The 12,306-nt window shown below is 42.9% G+C and overlaps 1 long non-coding RNA gene across 1 annotated transcript; it reads left to right on the top strand.

Moving 5' to 3' along the window:
* Positions 1-8,857: 8,857 nt before the first annotated feature.
* Positions 8,858-9,842, top strand: LOC111957808 (uncharacterized). The gene is made up of 3 exons (XR_002876454.2): positions 8,858-9,138; positions 9,360-9,485; positions 9,616-9,842. It is a non-coding gene; the product is annotated as an uncharacterized lncRNA (long non-coding RNA).
* Positions 9,843-12,306: the final 2,464 nt, after the last annotated feature.

Raw genomic sequence — 12,306 nt, 5'->3', positions numbered from 1 at the left:
TGATGGGGGAGTAAGAAGGTGACTGTTGGTCACCATAGGGAGGCAGCTGGAAGGGCCTGTGGTTGATATGGAGGAGGTAGAGAAAGAGTGACTGTGGTCAATATTGAGAGGGAGGCAGCTGAGGAGGGGCCTGTGGTGATGGAGGAGGTAGAGAAGGTGACTGTGGTCACCATAGAGGAGGCAGCTGAGGAAGGGCCGTGGTGATGGAGGAGGTAGAGAAGGTGACGTGTGGTCACCATAGAGGAGGCAGCTGAGGAAGGGCGCCGTGGTGATGGAGGAGGTAGAGAAGGTGACGTGTGGTCACCATAGAGGAGGCAGCTGAGGAGGGCCCGTGGTGAGGAGGAGGTAGAGAAGGTGACTCTGTGGTCACCAATAGAGGAGGCAGCTGAGGAGGGGCCCGTGGTGATGGAGGAGGTAGAGGAAGGTGACTGTGGTTCACCATAGAGGAGGCAGCTGAGGAGGGGCCTGTGGTGATGAGGAGAGGAAGGTGAACTGTGGTCACCATAGAGGAGGCAGCTGAGGAGGGGCCGTGTGATAGGAGGAGGTAGAGAAGGTGACTGTGGTCACCATAGAGGAGGCAGCTGAGGAAGGGCCTGGTTGATGGAGGAGGTAAGAAGGTGAACGTTGTCACCATAGAGGAGGCAGCTGAGGAGGGCCGTGGTGATGGAGGAGGTAGAGAAGGTGACTGTGGTCACCGATAGAGGAGGCAGCTGAGGAGGGCCTGTGGTGATGGAGGAGAGAGAAGGTGACTGTGGTCACCATAGAGGAGGCAGCTGAGGAGGGGCCCGTGGTGATGGAGGAGGTAGGAGAGAAGGTGACTGTGTCACCCATAGGAGGCAGCTGGAGAGGGGCCCTGTGGTGATGGAGGAGGTAAGAGAAGGTGACTGTGGTCACCATAGAGGAGGCAGCTGAGGAGGTGGCCGTGGTGATGGAGGAGGTAGAGAAGGTGACTGTGGTCACCATAGGGGAGGCAGCTGAGGAGGGGCCCTGGTGATGGAGGAGGTAGAGAAGGTGACTGTGGTCACCATAGAGGAGGCAGCTGGGGAGGCCCGTGGTGGGATGGAGGAGGTAGAGAAGGTGACTGTGGTCACCATAGAGGAGGCAGCTGAGGAGGGCCTGTGGTGATGGAGGAGGTAGAGAAGGTGACTGTGGTCACCATAGAGGAGGCAGCTGAGGAAGGGCCTGTGGTGATGGAGGAGGTAGAGAAGGTGACTGTGGTCACCATAGAGGAGGCAGCTGAGGAAGGGCCGTGGTGATGGAGGAGGTAGAGAAGGTTACTTGTGCACCATATGAGGAGGCAGCTGAGGAAGGGCCCTGTGGTGATGGAGGAGGTAGAGAGGTGACCGTTGCACCATAGAGGAGGCAGCTGAGGAGGGGCCCGTGGTGATGGAGGAGGTAGAGAAGGTGACTGTGGTCACCATAGAGGAGGCAGCTGAGGAGGGCCCGTGGTGATGGAGGAGGTGAGAAAGGTGACTGGTGGTCACCATAGAGGAGGCAGCTGAGGAGGGGCTTGGTGATGGAGGAGGTAGGGAAGGTGACTGTGGTCACCATAGAGGAGGCAGCTGAGGAGGGGCCCGTGGTGATGGAGGAGTGAGAAGGTGACTGTTGGTCACCATAGAGGAGGCAGCTGAGGAGGGCCCATGTTGTGAGGAGGTAGAGAAGGTGACCGTTGACACCATAGAGGAGGCAGCTGAGGAGGGGCCCGTGGTGATTGAGGAGGTAGAGAGGTGACTGTGGTCACCATAGAGGAGGCAGCTGAGGAGGGGGCCGTGGTGATGGAGGAGGTAGAGAAGGTGACTGTGGTCACATAGAGGAGCAGCTGAGGAGGGGCCGTGGTGATGGAGGAGTAGAGAAGGTGACGTGCACCATAGAGGAGGCAGCTGAGGAGGGGCCTGTGGTGATGGAGGAGGGAGGGAAGGTGACTGTGGTCACCATAGAGGAGGCAGCTGAGGAGGGCCGTGGTGATGGAGGAGGTAGAGAAGGTGACTGTGGTCACCATAGAGAGGCAGCTGAGGAGGGGCCCTGGTGATGGAGGAGGTAGAGAGAGTGACCGTTGCACCATAGAGGAGGCAGCTGAGGAAGGGGCCTGTGTGATGGAGGAGGTAGAGAAGGTGACTGTGGTACCATAGAGGAGGCAGCTGAGGGGCCCTGGTGATGGAGGAGGTAGAGATAGGTGACTGTGCACCATAGAGGAGGCAGCTGAGGAAGGGCCCGTGGTGAATGGAGGAGGTAGAGGAAGGTGACTGTTGGTCACCATAGAGGAGGCAGCTGGGAGGGCCGGTGATGGAGGAGGGTAGAGAAGGTGACTGTGGCACCATAGAGGAGGCAGCTGAGAGAGGGCTTGGTGATGGAGGGGCAGAGAGGTGACCTTGACACCATAGAGGAGGCAGCTGAGGAAGGGCCTGTGGTGATGGAGAGAGGTAGAGAAGGTGAACTGTGCGTCACCATAGAGGAGGCAGCTGAGGAGGGGCCCGTGGTGATGGGAGAGGTAGAAAGGAGTGACTTCGTTGACACATAGAGGAGGCAGCTGAGGAGGGCCGTAGGTTGATAGGAGGAGGTAGAGAAGGTGACCGTTGACACCATAGAGGGGCAGCCTGAGGAAGGGCCTGTGGTGATGGGAGGAGGTAGAAAGAAGTTGGACTGTTGGTCACCATAGAGGAGGCAGCTTGAGAGGGGCCGTTGGTGATGGAGGAGGTTAGAGAAGGTTAACTGTGGTCACATAGAGAAGGCAGCTGAGGGAACCACGGGCCCCTCCTCAGCTGCCTCCTCTATGGTGACCACAGTCACCTTCTCTACCTCCTCCATCACCACAGGCCCTTCCTCAGCTGCCTCCTCCTGGTTGGCTGACTCACAAGCCGATACTGAAAACCATGCATACTATTAGTAAGTAATAGACTTTTGTGGTGGAAACAAATGTCATATTTCATTACCATACATTTACAAATGTACAAAATTACAAATGACATATACAACAGTATTTGCAATGTTTCAAATAATTTGATTACAAATGTGACTGGGGCCTTGTAGAAACTTTTTTGGCTACTAATTTTCAATAACCATGTATGACCACAAAAGCCTGTGTACGACCAGGTACAGTAAAATAATGTGGTTGAAATACCACTGGCTATATGCCTACATCATTGAAAATCTACATACACCATAGGAATTTGAATTACTAGTGATGCCACTGTATTTCTGGGAAAAATAAAAAGGCTAAAATGACAAACACAGGTCTATAACTGTAGACAGAGATTCTGGCCCTCTCCTGATGCTTAAGGTATTACAACAAAAATGTCATTTGAGAATCGATTGTTCATTCATTTGAATGGCAATTTAACAAATTTAAGGGTGGTTCACACCAAAAAATAAATACAACTTCAGCCAATATTCGCTCACTATAGATTTGATAGCTTTGTAGTGTCTTTGTTATAGGTGAGTACATGATCCACGCCAAAAACATGTGAGAACGCCAACCAACTGTTAATCAGCTGTTGTTTACTATCATTTACACCTGTATCAAGGATTAGAATTTAAAATATATATTTTTGAAATACCCAATTCTAACATTTAATCCAATCCGATTGCCGAAATCTGATTAGAAAAGTTTTGAAAAAGTTGGTCCTGTTGATTACTATCATTCACGCCTGTGTCTCACTCTAGATAACTGATGTCTGAAACCAGACATATGCTGAAGAAGGTGGACAACGAAACGTTTGTGTTAGTTTATTCCCTTGCTTGCTGAAAAGAAAAACGAAAGAGGAAGTTGGGAAGTTTTAGATATTTTGTATGCAAACCACCCTTCATTCGTTGTATATTGGTTTAACACATCAACATATTGAGTATTAAGCACGATGGTACTTAAAAACATGCTTTATTTCAGAAAAATACTTCACTCATGCGCTGTTTATCCGGCTAATGTAACGTCATTGGTTATAAACTAAGTAAAGAACATTTGTGTTAATCTGCATCCATCCCTTATGGCACTTTATTGGGGTATTAGTACATAAATTAGTACATTAGTACACTATTAGTACATAAAAATATCGTGCTAATTTGTACATATAGACATACATATATTTGTACACATTAAGGAGAGACCGGGTTGCAACCAGCAGTTAGACTGATTCCTTTTAAACCACTCATTGTTGAATTTGTGATTTCCAACTTGTTGTGTAATGTTAAAACCTCTCTGGACCACCCATCCAGGATCCGGGATAACTGTAATCAGAAACGCTGACTAGCCTAGCCTAGTGCCACAGGGATATAATATAATATAATTTCATGAAATCACAAGTCCAATACAGCAAATGAAAGATAAACATATTGTGAATCCAGCCAACATGTCCGGTTTTTAAAATGTTTTACAGCGAAAACACAACATATATATATATGTTAGCTCACCACAATATCCAAAAACACACCGCCATTTTTTCACAGAAAAGATAGCTTTCACAAAACCCACAAATAGAGATAAAATGAATCACTAACCTTTGAACAACTTCATCAGATGACAGTCATATGACATCATGTTATACAATACATTTATGTTTTGTTCGATTATGTGCATATTTATAGCCAGAAATCGTGGTTTTACATTGGCGCCATGTTCAGAAATGGCTCCAAAATAGCGAAAGTAATTACAGATAGCAACGTGAAATACAGAAATACTCATCATAAACTTTGATGAAAGATACATGTTTAACATTTAATTAAAGATACACTGGTTCTTAATGTGACCGCTGTGTTAGATTTAAAAAATAACTTTAGTAAAAAGCACAGCATGCAATAATCTGAGACAGCGCTCAGCCATTCTCCGCCATGTTGGAGTCAACAGAAATACGAAATTACATCATAAATATTCCCTTACCTTTGATGATCTTTCATCAGAATGCAGTGCCAGGAATCCTAGTTCCACAATAAATCATTTTTTGTTTTATAATGTCCATTACTTCTGTCGAATTAGCAACTTTGGCTAGCATGTGTAGTTCACGTGTCCATCGAACTTTACGCAAATGAACGAAAACTTAAAAAAATGATATTACAAATCGAATAAACTGGTCAAACTCAGTTGAGAATCAATCTTCAGGATGTTTTTCTCATATATATCCAATAACGTCCCAGACGGAGCATTTCTTCATGTCTATCTAACGCAGTGCAGACAAAGACATCACATGCGTAGTGTGCGTGGCCAAGAACTGGCAATATGCCTGACCTGTCACTCCAAAGGCTCTCATCCGGTCCCACATGAAGCTATATGCTTCATTCCACGTTCTACTGCCTGTTGACATCTAGTGGAAGGCGTATGAAGTGCATACAGATCCATAAATATAAGGCAATTGAATAGGCGATGCCTTTCACAGTGACCCATTTCAGAATTTTCACTTCCTGTTTGGAAGTTTGCCTGCCATATGAGTTCTGTTTTACTCACAGATATAATTCAAACAGTTTTAGAAACTTCAGAGTGTTTTCTATCCAATAGTAATAATAATATGCATATCATATGATCTAGGACAGAGTACGAGGCCGTTTAATTTGGGCACAAATTCATCCAAAAGTGAAAATGTCTCCCCCTATACCTAAGTTACCTAAGTTAATGTCCAATGGCCGATGAACACCGATAGATTTTATCTAGAATTTCACTTCATTATTTCTCTTCATATGACAAGGATTAAAAAGAATTTGCCAGTAGTTGTCGACTTGATTCATGATGATGACTGGTAGCTAAGATTTTGAAAGTATGATTTGGTCATGGTCAGTCCAATCAAAGCTACTGTAGATATAAAGTGATTTGACGTAATTTTATCTGTGGCTAATGACCTTGAGCCTTCTTTGATGGGCACTTCTAATGTAACTCTATGGCAGCACCCAAGGGGCTTGCATTTTCGAGCTCTACCCTTAGACTTGGCAGGACGTAGTGTCCCCATGAGTGACAGAAAACTGAGCCAATCACGGTGCAACTAGAGAACATTACCAACCCCTACGCTCCATATTTTCTGCTGGCTGCCCCACCACCACGGAAAGCACTGAGCTAGGCTGAAACACCTGCATTATGGAGCTGCCTTACGCAAGAAGGCAAAAAATAGACCATGTTGGTATGCGGCTTTATTAACTCAATCATATATATGTTTTTCTTTACATTGTTTGCAAACTGATAAATGACACGTATTATTGCCCCACCTGCCCTGAATGACGGGTCACCACTGCAAATAAGAGAACGATATTCACACACAAAAATCCATCAGGTGTAGTCTAACGTCTGAGTTTTAGGGTTCGCACTGTACTCGGTTTTTGATGACTAGGAGAGGCCAGATTTACTGGTTCAATCAACTGGACCATACACAATACATGTTGTACCAAATTCTATCCACAAGAGGGCGGCATTTACATGGCAGAGGAAGGACCACTGGGTTACATGTCTGTCAAACTGTAGTTGAAATATAGTCAGTAAGAAAGGTTACATATATAGTTTTGTTCAAATAGGCCTATCCAGTGGCAACCCGTCATTCAGGGCAGGTGGGGCTTGCCAGTTTTGCATGTTATTTTAGCATTAATATGTGTCACATATCAGTTTGCAAACTATGTACAAATAAATACATAATTGAGTTAATAAAGCCGCATACAAACATGGTCTCTTTGCTTTCTTGAGTAAAGCAGCTCCTAAATGCAGGTGTTTCAGCCTAGCTCAGTGCTTTCTGTGGTGGTGGGGCAGCCAGCAGAAAATATGGAGCGTAGGGCTTGGTAATGTTCTCTAGTTGTGCCGTGATTGGCTCAGTGTTCTGTCACTCATGGGGATACTATGTCACCACAAAATCTATTGGAAGAGCTCGGAAATTCAAGCCCCTTGGGTGCTGCCAGTTTCATTAGAAGTGCTCATCCAAGAAGGCTCAAGGTCATTGGCCACAGACAAAATGACATCAATTCACGTTATATTTACCATAGCATTGATTGAACTGATCATGTCAACATCATACTTTTCATACTAAAAAGCTAGCAGTCATCATCATGAATCAAATTGACAATCTACTGGCAAATCCTAGTCGGGAACTCGGGCCTCTTTCTAGAGCGCCGACCTGAAGATCACTTACGTCATGATTCAACCTTATTTTTTTCAGAGTTCGCAGTTGTCTTGAAAGCACCATAAATGCAGAGAATGACAGAATTTGATGACAAAGTTTGATGACAAAATTATCCCACGAAGGACCGCCGCGCCACCTTCCTGTTCAAGTGAGCACAGCACAACAAGAAGAGTCCAAAAATGTATTGTACGCTGCTGAAAAAATTATGTAATATGCCGGGGAGATATATATACTGTAGCTAAGAAAGTAATACAAAGTGTATGTTGTATAGTAAGCTGTTATTAGCCCTTGTACCTCACCCTAATTAGTTGGTCCCTTTCCCCCTCTTAACTTAGTCTACTGTTCTGACTTGGTGGTGAACATTTAGCCTATAGCCTGTTTTAGAGAAATGCCATCATCAAATATTGTAAGAGCTTTCGTTGTCTGCTTATATGCCCCCTTTATTTATCCTACGGCTCCGACTTGGTGTACAGGTAGAATACTGTAAGAATGGCCCATGTTCTAAATTCTGTCACTGTCAATTTCAAAAGTGCTGAACAAATAGTTATATTGACTACATCCGTCATAGCTCGCTCCCTAATGTCTTAATCGAAATTATGGATTGCCTCTTATCCGCTCATCGTCCCCCATAGTATGTACATCGCAATTGTCAGTAGAAATCACATTCATTTAAGCAAGTCAGCCATATCAGCGATGTTTTTTTTAAGACAGTAAATGAGGCTGATTGAACTGTTTCTCTGCCAGACAAGGCTCCGCTGATAGCCAGGTGTAGCAGTGGTAAAGTGTTGGGACTGCTGTTGGGACTCTGCTGTTGGGACAGCTTTATGTAGGCCCTAACAGTTTGTGGGCCCTGTTTGACACCGTTTTAGTGCAACTAATGTATTGTTCAGTGTTGTGTTGTGTAGTGTAGTGGCTTTTCTGGCATGCCTCAAAAGAAATTGGGGGAAGTTTGCCCAACTAAGATGTACATGCTAAAATCACCACTGGGCCTATTGTAAAAGCATACAAGCAATTCTATCCGAGCATATATTGTTAAATTTCAGATTTTTCTTCAATTTTCTGTCTACCTCCTCTAAAGCACTCACATCTTTAGTCTCCAGGAATCAACACATGGACAGAGGTTCTGTAATTGAGCTTCAGTAGACAAAAGCTGTTAAAGCTGTTAAGGTTAAAAATGGAACGGAGTCAAACGTTTTTTCCAAATGTTTGATGTGTTTGATACAGTTCCATTTATTCCATTCCAGCCATTATAATGAGCCAGTCCTCCTATAGCTCCTCCCACCAGCCTCCTCTGGTTTTAACATATGGATATCCCTAACCTCATAAACGGATGAGCAATCATTTCTCCATTAAAATTCACATCTATCTCAATTTGCAAGCCAATGCATTTACGCTTTCTAGCTAAGTACATAATGTAAAGTATCAACCTTTGAGCAGATTTGAATTAATGAGCATTGAAAGAGATCAAAAGGACACGTGTCAATTGTATTATAATAGTAGAATTACAGTGCTTGTTAGACTTGTTTGCAGTAAAGAGGTCGATTTGCCAACTTCAGACAGGAATTATCATGCTTTGCTTGTTCCTTTTATAGTTCCCAGACCTCAGTGAAAGTCCACCTGGGAATGCCAGAGGACAGTATCAGAAGTGTCCACAAGTAACTTTCTGACAATGAGATTTGGCCTCCTGCCCACCTGAGCTGACTGTTGGTCTTATCAAGGAGGTGGTCGAACAGCTTAACTCGTCCCTCTCTGTGACCATCAGCAGAATCATTTCAGGACGGTCCTCCCCTATTGCTTCTGGTACACTCAAATAATTAGGGGCTCAACAAGGGTTCTTCTAATATCCTTAAAGTTCTTCAAAGAACCTTAGGGTTCTTGGCACTGAAAATGGCCCCCAAGAGGTTTTTCCAATAACCTCATAGGTGGGGTTCATCGAGGAACCTCCTTAGTTTGTGGGGGTTCTTGCTGCCTAACAGCCCGACTGAAACACTTCGGTTTGAATTTGAAAGGACAGCAGGTGTAGGCACTTAACTGACAAATGTAAAGATCTCCTCAATTTAAGGTAAGGTTTGTCCCTTGTTTGATCGAAATGTATATTATTTTATGATTATACCATTTATATTTTCATATTTTTGCAAGTCTTTCTAAAACAGAAAATGGACACAATTCAATGGATATCAATCAACAAAAATGTAAGAATATGTAGACTATAAGAATATGTTGAGGGCCAGCTTTAATGGGTGCAGATGACTGAACTGCTCACTTTTGTGTCTGTTTCTGCAGGTATACAGACAAGGAGGCATACAAATGTATTTAAATTGGTATTGGTATGTTATAAAGATCACATATACCATCCTCCTTCCTTACTTGGTCAATGAACATACCATAGGCATCTACATTATGGACAAGGTATATGTATGAAAACCATTATCGAAACAGTTTTTTAAATTCACATTCACTACAAAAACCAAGGTATGAATACCGTCATGTGAATGTTTTGTTAATAATCTATAAAATGACTATTTTTTTGGATTCACAGACTTCACCCTCCCTACACCTCTGATGAATATAACAGGAAACCTGTTCGATTACCATGTACTGCAAAATCATTCTGGCTATGGATACAGAGAACATCAACACGTTAACATTACCACACCAGAGGGTATACCCATTGGACTTGGGGCTCTGCTGGGAGTTTACCCCATATTTAGATTTTTTTATTCTGCTTTGCCACTAAAATCATAATAAACACTGAGAACTAAAATATTGTGTAATTGTTGTTATTGTTATGCATATTATTATTATTAATAATAGTAATAATCATAACAACAGGGGTGGGGGGGTAGTTCAAAAATGTACCTCAAAAGGTTTTTCGAGGATCCATTAAAAGGGGTTCTTTGAAGAACTTATATGGGTTCCCCCACAGTTTTAATATGAAGAACCCCTAAAGGATAATCCACAAAACTTTTATTTTTAGAGTGTACTCAGACTTCAGAGTTCAGTCATCAGAGTGCGCACCTGAAAACTGTATACTGGAAACACTCGGTTTGTTATTTTAACTAAATATAACCAATCTTTGTTAAACATAAATACCAAACTTGTTTTCTAGCTTTTTCAATGAAGTTCATGAAATTAAAATCTTGCTAGTAACAGATGACATTCATATTCTGACTATCTCTGAAACTTAGACAATACATTTGATGATACAGTGGTAGCAATACAAGGTTATAACATTGACAGAAAGACAGACATGCCAGTGGTGGAGATGTTGCTGTTTATATTCAGAACCACATTTCTGTAAAGATTAGAGAGGATCTCATGTTAAATACTGTTGAAGTAACATGGCTACAGGTTAATCTGCCTCACCTAAGGCCCATTCTTGTGGGAAGCTGCTATAGACCACCAAGTGCTAACAGTTCGAATCTGGATAATGTGTGAAATGCTTGATAATGTTTGTGATATCAACAGAGAGGTATATTTTCTGTGTGATTTATATAATGACTGGCTTTTATCAAGCTGCCAACTCAAGAAGAAGGTTTAAACTGTAACCAGTGCCTACAATCTGGTTCAGGTTATCAGTCAACCTAACACGGTAGTTACACACAGCACAGGAATGAAATCATCAACATGTATTGATCACATCTTTACTAATGCTGCAGAAATGTGCTTGAAAGCAGTATCCAGATCCATCAGATGTAGTGATATAATATAGTAGCCATATTTAGGAAAACCAAAGTTCCAAAGGCTAGGCCTAATATAGTGTATAAGAGGTCATGCAATAAGTTTTGTAGTGATTCCTATGTTGTTGATGTAAAGAATATTTGTTGGTCCGTGTTGTGTAATGAGGAGCAAACAGACATTGCACGTGACATATTTCGGAAATGGCTTATCCCAGTTACTAATAAGCATCCACCCATTAAGAAAATGACTGTAAAAACTGTTAAATCCCAGAGGATTGATGAGGATTTGAAAAATGGTATGGTTGAGAGGGATGAGGTAAAAGGAATGACAAATAAGTCTGGCTGCACAACTGATTGGCAAACATACTGCAAATTGACAAATCATGTGAGTAAACTGAATAAAAAGAATAAGAAACGACATAAAACTAAGATAAATGACAAAGAATGGTAGTAAAAAGCTTTGAAGCACTTTCGATTACGTTAATGAAAAAAAAGGCAAACTCAGCTCCATCATTCACTGAATCAGATGACTCATTCATCACAAAACCGACTGATATTGCCAACTACTTCAAATTATTTTTATATTGGCAAGATTAGCAAATTTCGGCATGACATGCCAGCAACAAATGCTGACACTACACATCCAAGTATATCTGACCAAATTATAAAAGACAAGAATTGTACTTTTGAATTCCGTAAAGAGGTGAATTTTTTTGTTGCTGTCTATCAACAATGACAAGTCACCGGGGTCTGCCAACTTTGATGGAAATTACTGAGGATAATAGTGGACAATATTGCCTCTCCTATTTGCCATATTTTAAATATTAACCTACTAGAAAGTGTGTGCCCTCAGGCCTGGCGGGCAGCAAAAGTCATTCCGCTACCTAAAGTCATTCCGCTACCCCCTTTACTGGCTCAAATAGCTGACCAATCAGCCTGTTAACAACCCTTAGTAATGTTTTAGAAAAGAGTAGAGTAGTTACTGCCTTGGCCACTTGCAACGGAAGAGGTGATGACTGTTATTGCAGACATGGTGGATGAATTGGAAAAATAATATCCGGAATCGGATATAAGGTGCTTCGAGAAGTGACTGTGAAAGTTAAAATGTTGGCATCTGGCAATGACATTGCAGTGGAGCATCTGGATGCTGAAGACTCTTCTGTTCCAAAGGAGCTGAACATAATATGTACATCTTGCCACTCTGTCTAGTGTGAAGTTCAAGACCAAAGTCTCAAAGACAGTGAGCGAAATTGTCGTGAAAAGGTTCAGGAGTGGTATCTCTTATACGGTTCAACCTTCCCATTCATTTAGTGCCACTCCCAGCTTGATGAACGCATCTGACCCATCTGACAGGTACATGGATTCCGCAGCCACTGTGCTTCTACAGACCAATGTGGATTCTGAGGCATCAAAAATAATTGATAACTTTGTTGAAGATGTCAAGGACATTGTGAACTAAGCTAAATTAGATCAGCCAACAAGCGCCAAGAGAGATCCCCAAATGTGACACTGCATTGTGCTTCTGGAGCACACCGACTCCAGTGAACTGC

The sequence above is a fragment of the Salvelinus sp. IW2-2015 genome, linkage group LG4p, assembly GCF_002910315.2.
Source record: "Salvelinus sp. IW2-2015 linkage group LG4p, ASM291031v2, whole genome shotgun sequence".
Taxonomy (NCBI): domain Eukaryota; kingdom Metazoa; phylum Chordata; class Actinopteri; order Salmoniformes; family Salmonidae; genus Salvelinus; species Salvelinus sp. IW2-2015.
Note: the sequence above shows the minus strand (reverse complement) of the source record. Positions and strands in the feature narration are given on the sequence as shown.